This window comes from Eschrichtius robustus, chromosome 13 (genome assembly GCF_028021215.1).
Source record: "Eschrichtius robustus isolate mEscRob2 chromosome 13, mEscRob2.pri, whole genome shotgun sequence".
Classification (NCBI taxonomy): domain Eukaryota; kingdom Metazoa; phylum Chordata; class Mammalia; order Artiodactyla; family Eschrichtiidae; genus Eschrichtius; species Eschrichtius robustus.
This window is the reverse complement of record NC_090836.1, coordinates 48,382,057-48,405,343: the sequence shown is the minus strand read 5'-3', so window position 1 is coordinate 48,405,343 and position 23,287 is coordinate 48,382,057. Positions and strand designations below refer to the sequence as shown.

At 40.8% G+C, this 23,287-nt stretch overlaps 1 pseudogene; it reads left to right on the top strand.

Annotated features, from left to right (window-relative positions):
* The first annotated feature begins 8,802 nt into the window (after positions 1-8,802).
* On the top strand, positions 8,803-21,095 carry LOC137775819 (thymidylate synthase-like; annotated as a pseudogene).
* The last annotated feature ends 2,192 nt before the right edge of the window (positions 21,096-23,287 follow it).

The following is a 23,287-nucleotide window of genomic DNA, read 5'->3' as shown; positions in this document are numbered from 1 at the left end:
GTTATTTCGAGCAAGTTATCTGACCTCTCTGTGCTTCTATTTCCTCATCTATAATGAGGATAATCATCATTGCTGTGAGGCTGAGTGTATACAAGCAAAAGTGCTTAGAATAGTAATGCTTACTGAGTGCTTACATAATAAGCACTCAATAGTTATTATTTGCATAGTATTGTTTGTAACCACCCTGCCTCACATGATCATTGGAGCTCCCTAAATGTCCCATGAAAGAATGAAATCAGAATCAAGATAATCTGCTGGAAGCTAGGATGTGTGAAGGTTGTTGAAGAATAAAGATCAAGTAGATGAGAATTCTAGAATTCTACAGGAGGCAAATTAAAATGACTAATAATCAAGGTCCTGGTTAAGGGGGAGACCCCTAAAGCCAAAGAAAGTTGACGGTGACTGGCAAGTGATAAGGATAAAGGGAAGTCTCGGTAGGTGTAAGGGGATGTGAGGGGAAGAACAGAGCAAGCTAAATGATTAACTCTTCAATATTCCCACATAATGAAATGCCTTAGTTATCCCCATAGGGTCTGGGAGATCACATTAAGACAACACATAACAAAAAAAAAAAAAAAAAAGACAACACATAACAGAAAATCATTCGCTGAGTATGCACACACACGGAAACCAGAGGAAGATGCAAAATATCTTTGCTTTCCCATAATGTCATCCTTCAGTTAATTCAGTCCACCTCAGATAAGCATCTAAAGTTCCACTCTCTCTCTCTGGATTTCCTTCCTCTTCCCTCTCTCTCTGCCCCACTGCATCTCATTGGTCCTTTTCTACCCCCTTCCCCTCCTTCCAAGTCCCAGCTCCACACAAGTGGGCCAATATTCCTGTGTAAAGAGGCTTCAGGACCTTCAAATCTTCCTCGGTTTACATTGACAATATCTTAGAGCAAACTTATTACTATATTAATAAAATCTCTACCTCTTTATTCCAATCTACAAAAGACCCCCTTCATACCTGAGATGAGAAAAGAAATAGAAGGTGACAGGTGCAAAGAAAATTCTGTCCTGTCAGGTAACCATTTTAAATACAAAGTTTGTCCCAGCCTCTAGAACAGTGTCTAAACATGATAGTCCCCTAATAAATGTTGGATGGATGAATAAATGAATAAACACAAACTCCAAAGTAAAACATGACTGACTTGAACATTAATGACTGTTGGCATCCATAATAGCCTCTCCTGAGCCTTTTGTTTGCTAACTCACTTCGTTAGACTGATTGCATGGAGTCCCAATTTTTCACACCTCCCTGTATCCACACCCTTTGGTAGTTGCCGTCTCACATTGACTCTGGACTTGGCCATGTGATGTGCTTTGGAGAATGAGAAAGCAGCAAATATGACTGAGCAGAAGCTAAAAAACCGCTTATACATGAAGTGCCACTAACATGAGAACAAGCCTGAGCTAACCTGCTGGAGGAATGTGACAAACACAGGAAGGACAGACGAACTGTCCCTGTCAAGGTCATCCTAGGCCCACCAGCCACCAGCCTACCCACCAGCTGATCCCATATTCAAGATCAGCAGCACCAAATTCATGAAATATAATAAATGGTTTTTGTTTGAAACCACAAAGTTTGGAGTTATTGAGCAGCAATAGCTAACTGATACACTTCCAAACCCCAAATCCCCCTCTGGTGACATTAGACTGGCAGCCCCACTGCACCACTTTGAGGGGTGGGAGCACCATTCACATCATAATCTATGTCGTGCAATGCAGAGCCCTTATGGCCGCATGCAGCAGTACCGCTGGGACAGCACCAGAATAAGTTAACACCCTCTCTCTCCTGCTTGCCCTTCACCTTTAATTACACAGGGAGAAAGGGAAAAGAAAGTGAAAGGCAGTTTGAGCTACCAAAACTAACTGCATATTGCAAAAGGAACCATTTCGCTTGACTGAACACTTCCCAACAAGTTTCAGCTCCTGAGCATTTTAAACACAGATAGAAAACAATATAAATAATGTATGTGTGTGTGTATACGTGTATATACACATACATACATATATATCTACATGGCTGTTAGTGAATCATTTGCAAGGGACATTTTGAATGTTAAAATGGCGTGAATTTCTACACTCCTTCTTTCTGGCTTTCCAGGCACCAGTCCCATCAATCTCTAAACCCTGACACCAGGCAGTTCATTGTTTTTCAAATTTATGACATTTTTCAGTCCATTGTTTTTAAACTGTCACCCTCAGTGGGTAGCTGGCACAACTCATTGCTACTCTCAGCTCCCACCAAGCTCATCACCCTAGGAGTGATGTGCTAGCAAATTTTTCAGTTGACTGAGCTCCAGGATGGTAAATACTCTCTGTGTGCTTCCTCTGATGACATCATTAGTTTTGTCCTCCAACCTTACCCAAAACAGAAATAATTAAGATTGTGATTGTCCATCCCAAACACATAATGAAAATGAGGGAAACTGAAAATAGAACCAGTCATTCTATCCAACCTCTTAGTGGGATGGAAGACTAACTCTCTCCCAGACATCCCATTAGTTTTATGTCATCGTTGCAAAAATGTCTCTAATATTGCAGGATCTATCTGGTCTATTGAGAGACTATTCTGTATGTGGTTCTCAGTTTAAACCAGCTTATTTTGATCTGCTGAATTTTATCATTTATTTTCTGAAATGCATAACTTATGGACTTAATTCTCATCTCAGGAAATGGCCTGATTTCTCCAAGTGTTCTCAAACTAATTATATGGAGTTCAGCGAATGTGAGAGTCAGTTCTTCCTCTCTGTCCTCGCCTGGACATTAGGCGTGATCTTAGTTTGGAGTATGTGCCTGAAGGGAGGAATCAGAAAACCAGGTCCAGCTGACTCTGCCCCTTACCAGGGTGAGGCCCTGCACAAGTCACGATCATGTCTGATCCTCAGGGTCCTTATCTACAAAATGAGGATTTGGATGATTTCCAAGGCTCCTTTTAGCACTGAAAGCTTATTATATTATCCACAGATTTTTGTGATATTTCCTTTTACTTTAGTAGAGAGCATACACTTATTTCAACATTTACGGCATTTCCCATCGGTATATCTCCTTATCTAATTGTGTGCCTGGATAAAATTTTCATGAGTATATTTTTAGTTCCCCCTTCCATCTTGGGGTTGGAAGGGTTTGAAAAGTACTTGGGCAATTCAATCATTCAACAAACATTTATTGAGCACTTATTATGTGCCAGACCCTAGACTAGGGGCTTGGGAAAATAAAATGAAAGTGATTATAATACTGATGTTCCTAATTATTTCTCTACAAAAACACTGAATGAGAGACTTGGTCTCAGCCTCAACCCAAAGTACACATCTAGTCTAAGAAAATGTTTAATTCAAAAGATCACTATGTTATACCAGACCCAAGAAGAGGCTAAAAACTTTTGCTAAAATGGTATTGGCAATACACACCCTCTGGTCCATTTTAAAGAGATAGTGTGAAAGGGATCTGAGTTCTGAGAACTACTTAAATTAATTAAGCTGTCTAGCCAGTGTCTGGTACAGTAGAGAAGAACTATTGTAATTTTTATCTTCCTACACCTCCTTCCTTTCTTTCCATCTCTTTTTCCCTAAAATTAATCTGACTTCTCTCTCACTCTTCCTACCCTAACTGTACTCAAAGGGTACACCATTGAAGCAGCAAAATCACCAGGCATCTTCTTCCTTCCCACTTTCAATACTAGTGAAAGACAACTGCCTTCTTTGCTTCTAACCTAACCACATTCGCAACCTTTTGTTCAGTACATGCTTACACCAACATGACCTGGAAACCAAGTAGGTGAAAGGAAATCTGGTAGTATCCATAGTTTGCTGTGTATTAAGAAACCTGCAGAAGTCTGATATTACCCAGGAAGCCGAATAATTCACATTGACAGGAAAATTCTATATCTGCTGTTCTCCACTCCCTGACAAGGCTCAGTAAGATTGAATCTGTTGTGTGACCACAACATATTTACATAACAGATTTTTTCTCTGCTTTTGTGTTGCTCTAACTAATTGATTTAGAATGCAACTCTAATCTCCAGTGCCCCTCCCCCCAGGAACTAATTCTATTAGAATTCAAGTATAATGAAGACTCATTAGTAGCGGTGCATAAGTCATTAGAAAAGATAATTTACCACACAGAGAAAATAAATAATTAAATGGCTTTAAAACACAGTATTTGGCCATACTTATTTAATGAAATATATTCTAAGGACAAAAAGAAAAAAATCCCTTAACCTCTATTTAGTAATCTAATTGCTGGTAGTAATATTGGTGTAGTTATTTTTAACTATTCATATATGTAGTATGATAATGCTATAGAAAAGTATACTGCTGTTATTAAGAATCAAGTTTTCAGAAAAGAGCCAAATGTGTAATTTTTTAAGTAAAAACTCTACAAAGTTAAATTTGAATTGGAAATTTCAGAATGAACTCATGGGCTTTTTCAATGCACATTACTCAGCTCTTGTCTACTGAAAAGGCTTGAAAGCCACAACAGCCCAGTAATGAGCACCCCTATTGACCATATTTGGGACTCAAATATTACAAACCACTAAAAAGAACCAGGACTCCTTGGAGAAAAAGCGGATTCCAGGCCTAGGGCCGGAAATAATACAAGATGAGTTTGGAACACTTTGTTGCTCTAGAAAGAGAGGAAACCACCAAAGTTTAAAGGGACTCGTCAACAAGTCACAGAAACCAACTTAAGGGAACTCTCACTGGCCAGAAATGGGACAATGTGAACATCAAAGAGAATAATGATTGCAATTGGTTGAAATACAATGAATATATAAAAATCCATGATGAAACTTTTTAAAAAGACCTTTGAAGAGAATAAATTTAGAATTTATCTTGCCTGTCTTAAAAAAAAAAGACTTTATTTTGGAATACCAAATAGCTCTAATTGATGAGAGAAAGCTCTTCTTTTCAGAAGAATTCCAACTAATAAATACAGCAGGAATTACAGCATTAGAAAATCACCATTTGCAACCCTTAATGGAATCATTGTTCAGGCAACCATCCATAGATGGCAAAACAATTAGGTAAAAGGATAATGATAACCAGATATCCATGGGGTACCAAAGTAACACCTCACTGATTATGAGGGGGAACATGCAACTTTACAACAGAAGGATCAGATGATCACTCTTAGCATCCCTAAAACCAGAGGACAATATGTACATCCTGATATAATATGAAGTACCCAACTCCACCTATGACATATTCTTGTCAAAATGTTGAATCTGAACTTAAGACTTTAACTCCCAGTTTATGGAAAATTCAAGGGAAAGAAGAACAGGTTAAAAGCTACCATTCAGAAACAATCAGACAAATCAGAATGAGGGTTATTCTCCATGACAACTAACCTGGACTTTTCAACAAGTCAATGACATGAGTAAAAAGGGTAGGTAAGGATACTGTTAAAGATTTTAAAGGACTCAAGAGACATAACAATCAGATGTGTGTGCCTTATTTGCATTCTACCTCAAACAAACCAATTGCTAAAATAAAAAAGGACATTTTTGAGAAATTCAAACATGGACTGGATATTAAATGACGCTAAGGAAATATTGCTAATTTGGGGGGGGGGCTGTAATGCCATTATATATGCCATTATTATGTGATACAGTGGTTAAGAAGATATTCTTGGGACTTCCCCGGTGGCACAGTGGTTAAGAATCCACCTGTCGATGCAGGGGACACGGGTTCGAGCCCTGGTCCGGGAAGATCCCACATGCCACGGAGCAACTAAGGCCATGCGCCACAACTACTGAGCCTGCACTCTAGAGCCCGCGAGCCACAACTACTGAAGCCCACGTGCTACTACTACTGAAGCCCGCGCCTAGAGCCCGGGCTCCACAACAAGAGAAGCCACCGCAGTGAGAAGCCCATGCACCACAACGAAGAGTAGCCCCAGCTCGCTGCAACTAGAGAAAGCCTGTGCACAGCAACGAAGACCCAATGCAGCCAAAAATTAATTAATTAATTAATTTTTTAAAAAGAAGAAGATATTCTTATTTTTAAAGATATATAAATACATTTAGGGTTTCCCTGGTGGCACAGTGGTTAAGAATCCGCCTGCCAATGCAGAGGACACGGGTTCGAGCCCTTGTCCGGGAAGATCCCACATGCCGCGGAGCAACTAAGCCCCTGCGTCACAACTACTGAGCCTGCGCTCTAGAGCCCAGGCTCCACAAGAAGAGAAGCCACCCCAGTGAGAAGCCAGTGCTCTACAATGAAGAGTAGCCCCCCGCTGGCCACAACTAGAGAAAGCCCGGGTGCAGCAACGAAGACCCAGTGCAGCCAAAAATAAATAAATAAATACATTTATAAATACATTTAAATATTTAGGGGCAAAAAATATCAGATTGTCCAGGTTTTGCTTTAAAATTCTTCAGCCAAAAAAAAAGAAGCAGCAGCAAATGTGGCAATGTTAATAATTGTTTAAGGTGAGTATACAGAGCTTCATTATACTATTTTTCAACTTCTATATCTTCGAATTTTTCATACATAAAAATTTAAGAATAAAGTTTCTTAAAATATGATGAAAAACAAAGCCCCTTGCCTCCTGGAGACTACTTTATGATGACTACAATTATTTTGGGTATAGAAAATGACTGCTGGCTTTCAGAATCTCTCTACAAACATCTGAAGTCTTAATTCCCTGGTGAATATTTTGGTATTCCCTGTAGTTGTTTTTCCCAAATTTGACATTATACTTCTTATGAAATCTTCCTTGCCCTAAGACCCACATCAACTTCCACTTCCTTCACTAAATCTATTCATTCATTCAATGAACAACTATTGGGTGACTTCAATGTGCTGGATCCTGCTTTAGACACAGGAGATATATTATAGAAGCAATAAAGACAAGCTCTTGACAAGTTCTCTGTGACAGAGACAAGTAAACAGGAAATTACAGTGCACAGAGAAGCAAGCTATGATAGGGAAGCTGGAGAGTACCACAGGAGAGGGACCTACCCCAGTCTGGAAGGAGTGACTTGCGCACTGAGACCTGAAGATCCAGTAGGAATGAGCTAGGGGCTGGGAGACCAAGCGTAGTCCAGGCATAGCGAACAGCAAGTGCAAAGGAACAGCAGTAAATGAAAACAAGCCACGTTCTTAAAACTTGTGATAGTTAATTTTATGTGTCCACTTGATTGGGCCATGAGGTGCCCAGATATCTGGCCAAACATTACTGTGTTTGTGAGGGTGTTTCTAAATGCGATTGACATTTGAATTGATAGACTGAGTAAAGCAGACTGCTCTCCCTAATGTGTGAGAGCCTCATCCAATCGACTGAAGACCTAAATAGAACAGAAAAGGCTGAGTAAAAGAGAATTTCACTTGCCTGACGTTTTGAGCTGGGACATTAGTCTTTTCCTGCCCTCAGACTGGAACTTTCACTATCAGCTATCCTAGTTCCCCAGCCTTTGATTCAGACTGAAACTGTAGCACTGTTTCTCCTGGATCTCCAGCTTGATGACTGCAGATGTGAGGACTTCTCAGCTTCTATAATTATGTGAGCCAATTCATCATCATCATCATCAAAATTTATTATATATATTTTTTTTATATATATATTTATATATATATACACACATACATACACAATTGACCCTTGAACAACATGAGTTTGAACAGCATGGGTCCACTTATATGGGGATTTTTTTCAATGAATACTATAGCACTAAACAGTCCGAGGTTGCTTGAATTGGGGATTTGGCACTGAGGATACAGGGGACTGACTGTGAAGTTGTACTTGGATTTTTGACTGTGCAAGGGTTGGCGCCCCTAACTCCGCATTGTTCAAGGTCAACTGTATGTTGCATGTATGTGTGTCTATATAAAAATAAATGTGTGTGAGTATGTGCGTATACATATTTGGTTCTGTTTCTCTGGAGAACGCTGACTCATACAGAACTAAAAAAAAACTTAGTAGAGCTAGCACATGAAATGTATGTTTGGGAATGAGAAAGGTAGAGGGAAAGAGACTAGGTTGGAGAATTAAGCAGGGTTCATATACTGAACACTTTATCTCAAAGGGAATGTGAAACCATGGGAGGATTTGCATTTAAGAAAGGACACGTTGGCTGTTTTATGAAGAGTAAATTGGAGGGGGCAAGACAAGAGTCAGGGAGACCAGTTAAGAGGTTGTTGCCATATCCCAGCCAATAGGCTCTCTCCATAGCACCCACATCAAGACATTTTGATTTTGAGGCTCCTTCATGGCCTTCATCCCTTCTGCCTTGAAGCATAGATATTTATGCGCATGCTTTCTCTCTTCTTCCAGAACAATCTCCTTAAGGGTGGGAACAAAGTCACATAGCCTGATAATAACAGCTAGCACTTAACACTTAGGATATACTAAGCACACTGTATACATAACATCTAATTCCACAATAACCATGCAAGATAGCTATTATCCCCCGTTTACCAATGAAGAAGCTCAAATTCAGAAATATTTGCAAAATAAGTATATGCACCAGTCCACACAACTGGTAAATGGTGGCACTTGGATTCCCACCCAGGTCAGCCCTGCTCCAGATCTCTCCAAGCTCCTGTAGTGATCAATAAACACACATACAGCTGAGCTGCAAGATGTCTGAGTCCAATCTTATCAAACTACAGATTTTTCTTTTGATGCGTGTTTGCCTACAGAGGGTGGAAAAATAAGTTACCCATATTTCAGGGTTGTTTTTTTTTCTAGAGTACTCTATACCAGGGGGCGTTTTATTCTCACAGTGAATGTGAAAGTGCAATTTGAGGATTTTCAATACAATAGTATAAGTACTGAATGGACTTGACCGGCAATGTCGGAAGAAGAGGAAGAGGATGCTGGAACCAAAGAGGAAAGTCAAGGCCAGCCAAGAGCATCAGTGGCAGGCTCTATGCAGTTCCAGGAAACATTAAAGGCTGGCATCACTCCCCGCTTAATCCATAATGTGACTGAGCCACAACCCCAGTGATTTTGAGGAAAAAGAATCAGCAGAATTTTGCAGCTTTAATAGAATGTATAAGCAACTAAAAGTTTCAGCGAAGCCTTCACTTCATTACCTCAGCAGTCATACCCTGACCTTGTGGCCGCTCTTTGTGAAAAACCCTTTTATGTTTTTTCACATAAGTGGAATTAACACTTATATGGGGATTTTTCCCCTCCATGGCATGAACTCATGGTAGACAAATGCTTCAGTAGAATACAAATAGTTTTTCAATGTCACATTTCTATAACAGTGTAATGGAACAAAACTAATTGTCATCCGGATTGGAGGCAATTCTATTCACAGCAAGATAAATTGGATTTCTAAACTGTGATTTCCATTGTGTTACCTCTATGTATCATGAAAGTTATCCTGATGTGCCCAGCAGTCAGGCTACTTACTTATACAGTGAGGTCCAGCTTTATGCTGAATTCATCATCTTTCGCTTCCCGAGGGAGGACAGAAGCACAACGGAAGCATAATTTTAGACCACCATCTAATGGAAGGGGTTAATGAGGATATACTACTCTAAATATCAGTATGAACATTCAAAGACTAGAAGAAAACAGTCCATTCCCTAAGAAGATTAGACATCACTGTGAATTATCCAATTTATCACTGTGGAGTTTTGTGTGTATGTAAAGCCCTCTCTCTCTCTCTCTCTCTCTCTCCTTTTTTAATAATACTTTTTAGATATGTGCAAACAGTATAACTATTTCAGAATGCAAATCACCATCAATAAAAACATCCCATCTTGCAATTTGTAAATTTGGACTCCACTAATCTTTTAATATATTGGGCAATGTCTTGGGTGGCATTTTCACAATCTATAAGAAAAATAAGATTTTCTAAGTGAATTAAAAGATTAAAAATATTATGGAAAACAAGATGGATAGTGCAAATGTTCATACTGCTGTAATCAAAAGGCAAACAGGAGGTAGTAAAGCTTAGGACCACGGACTTTATAGAGTCAGTCATTCTGGGTTCGAATCTTGTCTCACCATTGTTGTGATCTGGACAAATTACTTAACCTTACTGTGCCTCCATTTTCCTATCTGTAAAATGCAGATCATAATAATACACACTTCATAGTAGATTGCCATGAAGATTAGAGTTAACCATATACTTAGAGAAGTTCCTGGCACACACTAAACACTCAGTGGTACAACTTATTATTACTATTAGTATTATAATCTGAAAGCATCCTTTTTTTAAAACAAATAAGTTATGGACTACTCATAGTTCTATCTCGATCACTCCAGCAGATTTCCTTACAATCTCTAGCAGGCAGTATCATGTTGCCTCATTCACATTACTATTTTTGAAAATAAGAACACTGCAGTCCTAAAAAAAAAAAAAAAAAGTTTCTAGATTTCAGTTTTCCCCACTTATTTTCTATTGGTGGTATTTTTCTATATTTAAAGTAAACCTAAGCTACCCAGCAAATACCTGGGCCTTGTTCCTTTATGTCCTGTCAAATCCTTACAGGATCTTGGAAAATATGACTACCTGCAACATTCCCCACTATGAGGACACAAGATAAAATTCCTTTGTTTTTGGCATGGATCATTTATGTATATAGTAAATCATACTTATGTTTTATTTGCTAAATGCTAAAGGGAAAGGAGGCATTAGACCCTAAAGTGTTTCAGAAAGAGGTAAAATAAAAAAGAGAATGCAAAAAAGTAACATTTTCCTAGTTCACTTGGATTAAATAGAATCTATAAATACACAAGATGAGGTTTTCACAAGCAGCAAGTTAAAGAAGCTATATCCATCTTTTATCGATGCAAAACTGCCAAATGATTTTTCCTAAAATTTAAATGTTTCTATCTAACAAAACTGATTTTCTTGGGTACAGGGAGGGTGCATTATTCATCCAGGTAGTATCTAGCAAATATAGAGTGTACAATAATTATTGACCTAAATAAATTTGAATGAGCACATAGCACAGCACTGGGCTCAAGGGAGGCACTCAAATATTTTTCGAATGAATGAACCAGAGGAAGATTGATGGAAACTGCTTCCAGGTGACCTGTCTTGCAGGTTGTAATCAAGATTACGAAAGAAATATAGGAGGGCAGAATGAATACCATCCCAAAATAATACACACACGTACGTATCTAACATATGCATTCACATACACAAACTGAGGCAATCTCAATAATTAACATTCAAAAGTAACAGGAACTTAAACTACAGAAGAAAGACCAGCAATTCATATAGATAATGACAATATTAAGCAAATTGCCTTGGATCTAACCCACCATATAAAATAGCCTTGATCAGTTCTTGAGGCAGAAAATTTCCCCAATCTATATAGTTTTGGCTTTTAAATCTGAAAAAAGGAAAGAAAGTTTCTGAAATGTCTGAGATCTAAACTCCTGTATCCCCTCTCAACAAATTCAACTCTAGGGCAACCATGTGTCAGCGTCATTCGCCATCACTGAACCTGACAGCTGAGTTCGGTCCTCCCATTTGACTTTTTTTTTTTTTTAACATCTTTACTGGAGTATAATTGCTTTACAAAGGTGTGTTAGTTTCTGCTTTATAACAAAGTGAATCAGCTATACATATACATATATCCCCATAACTCTTCCCTCTTGCATCTCCCTCCCTCCCACCCTCCCTATTCCACCCTTCTAGGTGGTCAAAAAGCATGGAGCTGATCACCCTATGCTATGCGGCTGATTCCCACTAGCTATCAGTTTTACATTTGGTAGTGTATACGTGTCCATGCCACTCTCTCACTTTCTCCCTGCTTACCCTTCCCCCTCCCCGTGTCCTCAAGTCCATTCTCTAGTAGGTCTGCGTCTTTATTCCCATCCTGCCCCTAGGCTCTTCATGACCTTTTTTTTTTTTTTTTTAGATTCCATATATATGTGTGACCATATGGTATTTGTTTCCCTCTTTCTGACTTACTTCACTCTGTATGACAGACTCTAGGTCCATCCACCTCACTACAAATAACTCAATTTCATTTCCTTTTATGGCTGAGTAATATTTCATTGTATATATGTGCCACATCTTCTTTACCCATTCATCTGTCAATGGACACTTAGGTTGCTTCCATGTCCTGGCTATTGTAAATAGAGCTGCAATGAACATTTTGGTACATGATTCTTTTTGAATTATGGTTTTCTCAGGGTATATGCCCAGTAGTGGGATTGCTGGGTCGTATGGTAGTTCTATTTTTAGTTTTTTAAGGAAACTCCATACTGTTCCCCATAGTGGCTGTATCAATTTACATTCGCACCAACAGTGCAAGAGGGTTCCCTTTTCTCCACACCCTCTCCAGCAATTATTGTTTGTAGATTTTTTGATGATGGCCATTCAGACTGGTGTGAGATGATGTCTCATTGTTGTTTTGATGTGCATTTCTCTAATGATTAATGATCTGGAGCATTCTTTCATGTGTTTGTTGGCAATCTGTATATCTTCTTTGGAGAACTGTCTATTTAGGTCTTCTGCCCATTTTTGGATTGGGTTGTTTGTTTTTTTGATATTGAGCTCCATGAGCTGCTTGTATATTTTGGAGATTAATCCTTTGTCAGTTGCTTCATTTGCAAATATTTTCTCCCATTCTGAAGGTTGTCTTTTCGTCTTGTTTATGGGTTCCTTTGCTGTGCAAAAGCTTTTAAGTTTCATTAGGTCCCATTTGTTTATTTTTGTTTTTATTTCCATTTCTCTGGGAGATGGGTCAAAAAGGATCTTGCTGTGATTGATGTCATAGAGTGTTCTGCCTATGTTTTCCTCTAAGAGTTTGATAGTGTCCGGCCTTACATTTAGGTCTTTAATCCATTTTGAGTTTAGTTTTGTGTATGGTGTTAGGGAGTATTCTAATTTCATTCTTTTACATGTAGCTGTCCAGTTTTCCCACCACCACTTATTGAAGAGGCTGTCTTTTCCCCATTGTATATTCTTGCCTCCTTTATCAAAAATAAGGTGACCATATGTGCGTGGGTTTATCTCTGGGCTTTCTATCCTGTTCCATTGATCTATATTTCTCTTTTTGTGCCAGTACCAAACTGTCTTGATTACTATAGCTTTGTAGTATAGTCTGAAGTCAGGGAGCCTGATTCCTCCAGCTCCATTTTTCTTTCTCAAGATTACTTTGGCTATTCGGGGTCTTTTGTGTTTCCATACAAACTGTGAGATTGTTTGTTCTAGTTCTGTGAAAAATGCCAGTGGTAGTTTGATAGGGATTGCATTAATCTGTAGATTGCTTTGGGTAGTATAGTCATTTTCACACTGTTGATTCTTCCAATCCAAGAAAATGGTATATCTCTCCATCTATTTGTATCATCTTTAATTTCTTTCATCAGTGTCTTATAGTTTTCTGCATACAGGTCTTTCGTCTCCTTAGCTAGGTTTATTCCTAGATATTTTATTCTTTTTGTTGCAGTGGTAAATGGGAGTGTTTCTTTAATTCCACTTTCAGATTTTTCATCATTAGTGTATAGGAATGCAAGAGATTTCTGTGCATTAAGTTTGTATCCTGCTACTTTACAAAATTCATTGATTAGCTCTAGTAGTTTTCTGGTGGCATCTTTAGGATTCTCTATGTATATTATCATGTCATCTGCAAACAGTGACAGCTTTACTTCTTCTTTTCCAATTTGGATTCCTTTTATTTCTTTTTCTTCTCTGATTGCTGTGGCTAAAACTTCCAAAACTATGTTGAAAATAGTGGTGAGAGTGGGAAACCTTGTCTTGTTCCTGATCTTAGTGGAAATGGTTTCAGTTTTTCACCATTGAGGAGGATGTTGGCTGTGGGTTTGTCATATATGGCCTTTATTATGTTGAGGAAAGTTCCCTCTATGCCTACTTTCTGCAGGGCTTTTATCGTAAATGGGTGTTGAATTTTGTCGAAAGCTTTCCCTGCATCTATTGAGACGATCATATGGTTTTTCTCCTTCAATTTGTTAATATGGTGTATCACGTTGATTGATTTGCATATATTGAAGAATCCTGCATTCCTGGGATAAACCCCACTTGCTCATGGTGTATGATCCTTTTAATGTGCTGTTGGATTCTGTTTGCTAGTATTTTGTTGAGGATTTTTGCATCTATGTTCATCAGTGATATTGGCCTGTAGTTTTCTTTCTTTGTGACATCTTTGTCTGGTTTTGGTATCAGGGTGATGGTGGCCTCGTAGAATGAGTTTGGGAGTGTCCTCCCTCTGCTATATTTTGGAAGAGTTTGAGAAGGATAGGTGTTAGCTCTTCTCTAAATATTTGATAGAATTCGCCTGTGAAGCCATCTGGTCCTGGGCTTTTGTTGTTGGAAGATTTTTAATCACAGTTTCAATTTCAGTGCTTGTGATTGGTCTGTTCATATTTTCTATTTCTTCCTGGTTCAGTCTCAGAAGGTTGTGCATTTCTAAGAATTTGTCCATTTCTTCCAGGTTGTCCATTTTATTGGCACAGAGTTGCTTGTAGTAATCTCTCATGATCCTTTGAATTTCTGCAGCGTTAGTTGTTACTTCTCCTTTTTCATTTCTAATTCTCTTGATTTGAGTCTTCTCCCTTTTTTTCTTGATGAGTCTGCCTAATGGTTTATCAATTTTGTTTATCTTCTCAAAGAACCAGCTTTTAGTTTTATTGATCTTTGCTATTTTTCCTTCATTTCTTTTTCATTTATTTCTGATCTGATCTTTATGATTTCTTTCCTTCTGCTAACTTTGGGGTTTTTTTGTTCTTCTTTCTCTAATTGCTTTAGGTGTAAGGTTAGGTTGTTTATTTGAGATGTTCCTTGTTTCTTAAGGTAAGATTGTATTGCTGTAAACTTCCCTCTTAGAAGTGCTTTTGCTGCATCCCATAGGTTTTGGGTCATCGTGTTTTCATTGTCATTTGTTTCTAGGTATTTTTTGATTTCCTCTTTGATTTATTCAGTGAAATCTTGGTTATTAAGTAGTGTATTGTTTAGCCTCCATGTGTTTGTATTTCTTACAGATTTTTTCCTGTAATTGATATCTAGTCTCATAGCATTGTGGTCGGAAAATATGCTTGATACGATTTCCATTTTCTTAAAGTTACCAAGGCTTGATCTGTGACCAAAGATATGATCTATCCTGGAGAATGTTCCATGAGCACTTGAGAAGAAAGTGTATTCTGTTGTTTTTGGATGGAATGTCCTATAAATATCAATTAAGTCCATCTTGTTTAATGTATCATTTAAAGCTTGAGTTTCCTTATTTATTTTCATTTTGGATGATCTGTCCATTGGTGAAAGTGGGGTTTTAAAGTTCCCTACTATGATTGTGTTACTGTCGATTTCCCCTTTTATGGCTGTTAGTATTTGCCTTATGTATTGAGGTGCTCCTATGTTGGGTGCATAAATATTTACAATTGTTATATCTTCTTCATGGATTGATCCTTTAATCATTATGTAGTGTCCTTCTTTGTCTCTTGTAATAGTCTTTGTTTTTTTTTTTTTAATTAATTTATTTATTTATTTGGCTGTGTTGGATCTTCGTTTCTGTGCGAGGGCTTTTTCCAGTTGCGGCAAGCTGGAGCCACTCTTCATCGCGGTGCGCGGGCCTCTCACTATCGCGGCCTCTCCTATTGCAGAGCACAGGCTCCAGACGCGCAGGCTCAGTAGCTGTGGCTCACGGGCCCAGTTGCTCCGCGGCATATGGGATCTTCCCAGACCAGGGCTCGAACCCGTGTCCCCTGCATTGGCAGGCAGATTCTCAACCACTGCGCCACCAGGGAAGCCCATAGTCTTTGTTTTAAAGTCTATTTTGTCTGATATGAGAATTCCTACTCCAGCTTTCTTTTGATTTCCATTTGCATGGAGTATCTTTTTCCATCCCCTCACTTTCAGTCGGTATGTGTCCCTAGGTCTGAAGTGGGTCTCTTGTAGACAGCATATATACAGGTCTTGTTTTTGTATCCATTCAGCCAGTCTATGTCTTTTGGTGGGAGCATTTAATACATTTACATTTAAGGTAATTATCGATACGTATGTTCCTGTTACCATTTTCTTAATTGTTTGGGGTTTGTTTTTGTAGGTCTTTTCCTTCTCTTGTGTTTCCTGCCTAGAGAAGTTCCTTTAGCATTTGTTGTAAAGCTGGTTTGGTGCTGCTGAATTCTCTTAACTTTTGCTTGTCTGTAAAGGTTTTAATTTCTCCATCAAATCTGAATGAGATCCTTGCTGGGTAGAGTAACCTTGGCTGTAGGTTTTTCCCTTTCATCACTTTAAATATGTCCTGCCACTCCCTTCTGGCTTGCAGAGTTTCTGCTGAAAGATCAGCTGTTAACCTTATGGGGATTCCCTTGTATGCTCTTTGTTTTTTTACCCTTGTTCCTTTTAATATTTTTTCTTTGTGTTTAATTTTTGATAATTTGATTAATATGTGTCTTGGAGTGTTTCTCCTTGGATTTATCCTGTATGGGACTCTCTGCACTTCCTGGACTTGATTAACTATTTCCTTTCCCATATTAGGGAAGTTTTCAACTATAGTGTCTTCCAGTATTTTCTCAGTCCCTTTCTTTTTCTTTTCTTCTTCTGGGACCCCTATAATTCGAATGTTGGTGCATTTAATGTTGTCCCGGAGGTCTCTGAGACTGTCCTCAATTCTTTTCATTCTTTTTTCTTTATTCTGCTCTGCCGTAGTTAGTTCCACTATTTTATCTTCCAGGTCACTTATCCGTTCTTCTGCCTCAGTTATTCTGCTATTGATTCCTTCTAGAGAACATTTAATTGCATTTATTGTGCTGTTCATCATTGTTTGTTTGCTCTTTAGTTCTTCTAGGTCTTTGTTAAACGTTTCTTGTATTTTCTCCATTATATTTCTGAGATTTTGGATCATCTTTACTATCATTATGCTGAATTCTTTTTCAGGTAGACTGCCTATTTCCTCTTCATGTTTTTGGTCTGGTTGATTTTTACCTTGCTCCTTCATCTGCTGTGTTCTTCTCTGTCTTCTCATTTTGCTTAACTTACTGTGTTTGGTCTCTTTTCATAGGCTTCAGGTTCATAGTTCCCATTGTTTTTGGTGTCTGCCCCCATTGGCTAAGGTTGGTTCAGCGGGTTGTGTAGGCTTCCTGGTGGAGGGGACTAGTGCCTGTGTTCTGGTGGATGAGGCTGGATCCTGTCTTTCTGGTGGGCAGGTCCACATCTGGTGGTGTGTTTTGGGGTGTCTGCGACCTTATTATGATTTTAGGCAGCCTCTCTGCTAATGGGTGTGGTTGTGTTCCTGTCTTGCTAGTTGTTTGGCATAGGGTGTCCAGCACTGGAGCTTGCTGGTCATTGAGTGGAGGTGGGTCTTGGCCTTGAGATGGAGATCTCTGGTAGATTTTGCTGTTTGATATTACATGGATCTGGTAGGTCACTTGTGGACCAGTGTCCTGAACTCAGCTCTTCCACCTCAGAGGCACAGGCCTGATGCCAGGTTGAAGCACCAAGACCCTGTCATCCATACAGAAAAAGAGAAAAAGGGAAATATATATATATATATCGTTGCTCCCAAAGTCCACTGCCTCAATTTGGGATGATTCGTTGTCTATTCAGGTATTCCACAGATGCAGGCACATCAAGTTGATTGTGGAGTTTTAATCTGCTGCTCCTGAGGCTGCTGGGAGAGAGTTCCCTTTCTCTTCTTTGTTCGCACAGCTCCTGGAGTTCAGCTTTGGATTTGGCCCCGCCTCTGTGTGTAGGTCGCCTGAGGGCGTCTGTTCCCGCTCAGACAGGACGGGGTTAAAGGAGCAGCTGCTTCGGGGTCTCTGGCTCACTCAGCCTGCGGGGAGGGAGCGGTACGGAGGAGGCGGGGCGAGCCTGCAGCGTCAGAGGCCGGCGTGACGTTGCAGCAGCCTGAGGCGCGCCGTGCATTCTCCTGGGGAAGTTGTCCCTGGATCATGGGACCCTGGCAGTGGCGGGCTGCACAGGCTCCCGGGAGGGGCGGTGTGGAGAGTGACCTGTGCTTGCACACAGGCTTCTTTGTGGCGGCAGCAGCAGCTTTAGCGTCTCATGCCCGTCTCTGGGGTCCGTGCTGATAGCCGCGGCTCGCGCCCGTCTCTGGAGCTCGTTTAGGCGGCGCTCTGACTCCCCTCTCCTCGCGCACCAGGAAACAAAGGGTCAAGAAAAAGTCTCTTGCCTCTTCAGCAGCTCCAGACTTTTTCCCGGACTCCCTCCCGGCTAGCTGTGGCGCACTAACCCCTTCAGGCTGTGTTCATGCCGCCAACCCCAGTCCTCTCCCTGCGATCCGACCGAAGCCCGAGCCTCAGCTCCCAGCCCCGCCCGCCCCGGCAGGTGAGCAGACAAGCCTCTCGGGCTGGTGAGTGCTGCTCGGCACCGCTCCTCCGTGCGGGAATCTCTCCGCTTTACCCTCCACACCCCTGTTGCTGCGCTCTCCCCGTGGCTCCAAAGCTTCCCCCCCGTCACCCCCACCCCCGTCTCCACCCGCGAAGGGGCTTCCTAGTGTGTGGAAACCTTTCCTCCTTCACAGCTCCCTCCCACTGGTGCAGGTCCCGTCCCTATTCTTTGTCTCTGTTTTTTCTTTTTTCTTTTGCCCTACCCAGGTACGTGGGGAGTTTCTTGCCTTTTGGGAGGTCTGAGGTCTTCTGCCAGTGCTCAGTAGGTGTTCTGCAGGGGTTGTTCCACATGTAGAGGTATTTCTGATGTATTTGTGGGGAGGAAGGCGATCTCCACGTCTTACTGTTCTGCCATCTTGAAGCTCCTCTCCCACGTGACTTTATTATTCCAAAGATTTTCAAGACATTTGAAAGCCCCTCAAACTCTCGTATTCTTCTCAGCCCCTGCCCAGTCCAGCCAAGATGGCAGACAGTTTCCAGAACGGTTATGTCAAGGATTGAAATGGGGGGTTATCTCTTTCTACTAAGACTAGTGTATCCATCCTATGGAAGATGATAAATAGAAAGGGATAACCTATATTTTAATCAAGGGTGCTGTTCTCCATAGTAGAAATATGCATGAAATTTCCCCCAAATTTTATTTCATATGCCATCATTTCCCAACACTGATTTCTGTTCATAAATCAGCTTCACTGGGAAATGTCCATTTAGGATAGTATATTTAGGCATTCCAAATAGCCCAAAGAGAAGCCATTTACACATTCTGCTGTAGCCCCAAGTAAGGTCAGTTCCACTGAGGCATATTGTAAATTTTTAAAAACATTTAAAAGGCATTGAAAAAAGTTCATAATCAGAGGAGATAATACATACATTCACAGAGGAGATGTAAATGTTACACTGAGATTTGTCAATTTGTCAAGGAAAATAACTCAGGGCCAGAAGGAAGAAATTCTTATCTGCTAAGGCTGACCAAAGTAAGGGGAAGCAGCCCAGCCTACCTCTGCCAACAGTGCTTTGCCCACAGCAATTAAAAACTCTGGGTGGAATACTGAAAACATCTTTTTTTAAGGCTTTTATGGGCTCACCATAAAAATTAAGAATTAAGAATCCTCAAAACCCAAAAATCAAGAGAAAGCGGAAACACAGGGAAGTAGAGCCCCAAAGTTGACATTTACTCTGAGGGCATTTGCCCAACTCCAGAGTCCTTGAACTTCATTTTCTGACCTTAAAGATCATAAGGGTCAATCTAAAGTCGGATGTCCTATAGGAGATCCCCTCCCTCCATAAAGTGGAACCACAAAAAGCCACGCTCACAATGTCAGGGTGAACAAGAAATCAGCCAGCCACAGCCAAAGGAGGCAGCAAATAAAATTGCCTGCCCGGCCCTAAATGTTGTCACTAGATAGAGGGGGGAAAAAAATCTCCCTCGAGAATTCTTAACACAAGCTGATTCTTTCGAAAGTTTGTAGCCCAAACACATAATACCTTGGACTGAGAAACCTTAAAGAAATACTTCAGGATAAAACAGTCCCACATTGGTAATGCCCCAGACATTTGGCAGAAACAAATGAAAATCCTAAAAGAACCCACCTTCAACGTAGGCCTCAAAAATTCCCATGGGTAAAAATTATGAAGTCAGAGTCAAAAATCCCAAACCGCGGGAAGGATTTAACTCACCGTGAAAGAGTCAGCAGAAACGGCAGATGACATGAACTAACCTATAAACTTCAGATATTGGAAGAAACCTACAAGTATGTTTACTCTGTTTAAGAAATAAAAGGGGAGATTGAAACTGTGACTAAGAAGAAAAAGACCTTAGTGGTCACAGGAAGAGCCGGGGTCTCCTGAGAGACGGCGGGAAAAGAGGCACCGGAAGGGGCAGGGCCACCTCGCCCGCCGCCGTCGGTCCCGGCATCCCCCAGGCTCCGAGTTGCTGCCATCCCCACCCCTAGGGAGCTGCAGTACCAGGGTCAGATTTAGCACATCCTCCGCTGCGGCTTCGGAAGGATGACCACACCCGCACCGGCTCCCTGACGATGCTCCTCTCACAGGCGCACTACAGCCTGAGAGATGAATTTCGTCTGCTGACAGAAAAGTGTTTTCTGGAAGGGTTTTTGGGACGAGCTGTGGTTGATCAAGGGCTCCACAAATGCTAAGGAGCTGTCTTCCAAGGGAGTGAAAATCTGGGATGCCCACGGGTCCCGAGACTTCTTGGACAGCCTGGTACTCTCCACCAGAGAAGAAGGGGATTTAGGCCCAGTTTATAGCTTTCAGTGGAGGCCTTTGGTGGCTGAATACAAAGATGTGGATTTAAATGTATTCACGTCAAGGAGTAGACCAACTGCAAAAGGTGATTGACACAATCAAAACCAACCCTGAAGACAGAAGAATCATTCTATGTGCTTGGAATCAAAAGATCTTCCTCTCATACCCTGCCACCCTGCCCCTGTGCCATGCCTTTTGCCACTTCTACGTGGTGAACCATGAGCTGTCCTGCAGCTGTACCAGAGGTCAGGAGACAGGGGCCTGGGTGTGTCCTTCAACGTCGCCAGCTATGCCCTGCTCACCTACATGATCGCACACATCACAGGCCTGAAGCCAGGTGACTCTGTACACACTTTGGGAGATGCACACATTTACCTGGATCACATTGAGCTGCTGAAAATGCAGCTTCAGGGAGAATCAAGGCCTTTCCTAAAGCTCAAAATCCTTGGAAAAGTTGAGAAAATCGATGACTTCAAAGCTGAAGACTTTCAGATTGAAGGCTACAGTCCCCATCCCACTATTAAAATGGAAATGGCTGTTTAGAGTGCTATTTTTTTTTATTGAGGTATAGTTGATTTGCAGTGTTTGAGGTGTACAGCAGGGTGATTTGGTTGTGTATACTTTTTCAGATTCTTTTCCATTGAAGGTTGTTGCAGGATGTTGAATATGGTTCCCTATGCTGTGCAGTGAGCCCTTGTTGTTTATCTGTGTTGTATATAGTGGTTTGTATCTGTTGGTCCCAAATTCCTAATTTATCCCTCCCCCACCTTTCCCCTTTGGTAACCATAAATTTGTTTTCTATGTGTGTGAGTCTATTTCTGGTTTGTTTGTTTGTTTGTTTTTAATAAATTTATTTATTTATTTATTTATTTATTTTTGTCTGTGTTGGGTCTTCGTTGTTGCACGCAGGCTTTCTCTAGTTGCGGCAAGCAGGGACTACTCTTAGTTGCGGTGCACAGGCTTCTCATTGCAGTGGCTTCTCTCTTGTTGCGCAGTATGGTCTCTAGGCGTGCGGGCTTCAGTGGTGTGGCACGCGGTCTCAGTAGTTGTGGCTCACGGGCTCTAGAGCACAGGCTCAGTAGTTGTGGCGCATGGGCTTAGTTGCTCCGCGGCATGTGGGATCTTCCCAGACCAGGGCTCGAACCCGTGTCCCCTGTATTGGCAGGCGGATTCTTAACCACTGCGCCACCAGGGAAGTCCCCTCTGTTTTGTAAATAAGTTCAGTTGTATCATTTTTTTAGATTCCACATATAAGTGATATCATATGGTACTTGTCTTTCTGTTTCTGACTTACTTCACTTAGTATGATAATCTCTAGTTGCATCCATGTTGCTGCAAATGACATTATTTCATTCTTTTTATAGCTGAGTAATATTCCATTATATATATACCACACCTTCTTTACCCATTCATCTGTCAATGGACATTTAGGTTGCTTCTATGTCTTGGCCATTGTAAATAGTGCTGATATGAAAATGGGGTACATGTATCTTTTTGAATTAGAGTTTTCATCTTTTCCAGATATACACCCAGGAGTGGGATTGCTGGATCATATGGTAACTCTATTCTTAGATTTTTTAAGGAACTTCCATACTGTTCTCCCTACTGGCTGCACCAATTTGCATTCCCACCAACAATATAGGAGGATTGCCTTTTCTTCACACCCTCTCCAGCATTTATTCTCTGTAGACTTTTTGATGATGGCCGTTCTGACTGGTGTGAGGTAGTACCTCATTGTAGTTTTAACTTGCGTTTCTCTAGTAATTAGCGAAGTTGAGCATCTTTTCATGTGCCTGTTGGCCATCAGTATGTCTTCTTTGGAGAAGTGTCTATTTGGGCCTTCTGGCCATTTTTTGATTGGGTTGTTTGTTTTTTAGAGTGCTTTTTTTTTAACATCTTTATTGGAGTATAATTGCTTTACAATGTTGTGTTAGTTTCTACTGTATAACGAAGTGAATCAGCTATATGTATACATATATCCCCGTATCCCCTCCCTCCTGTGTCCCCCTCCCACCTTCCCTATCCCACCCCTCTAGGTGGTCACAAAGCACCGAGATGATTTCCCTGTGCAATGCAGCTGCTTCCAACTAGCTATCTATTTTACATTTGGTAGTGTGTATATGTCAATGCTATTTTAGAGTGCTTTTAAAGGAGTTGTTTGAAGGATATTTACACCCAGGTAAAAGTTTACTTTGCTCTAAAGGAAGGAGGAACTAGGTCAAAACCTGTTGGTGACCTATCAATTGTTATTGATTAACCTTTAAGGATGTTGCCACTGGCACATAGAACTGTGCTGGTTTTCTTAGTAATAAAAGGCCTTGAGTTTGGTTAATTCACTGAGGATGTATGAAAATGTCGAGATTGTGAATAAAGTCAGGAAAGAGAAAATTTATGTATCTTAACAAAAACATGTACATGCATTTCAATACCATACTCAAACTTCTCAATTCATAATGTTTTTATGACGATGGTCAGTGACTTTCAAGAGTTATATAGGGCTTCCCTGGTGGCACAGTGGTTGAGAGTCTGCCTGCCAATGCAGGGGACACGGGTTCGAGCCCTGGTCTGGGAAGATCCCACATGCCGCGGAGCGACTAGGCCCGTGAGCCACAGTTGCTGAGCCTGCACGTCTGGAGCCTGTGCTCCGCAACAAGAGAGGCCGCGATAGTGAGAGGCCCGCGCACCACGATGAAGAGTGGTCCCCACTTGCCGCAACTGGAGAAGGCCCTCGCACA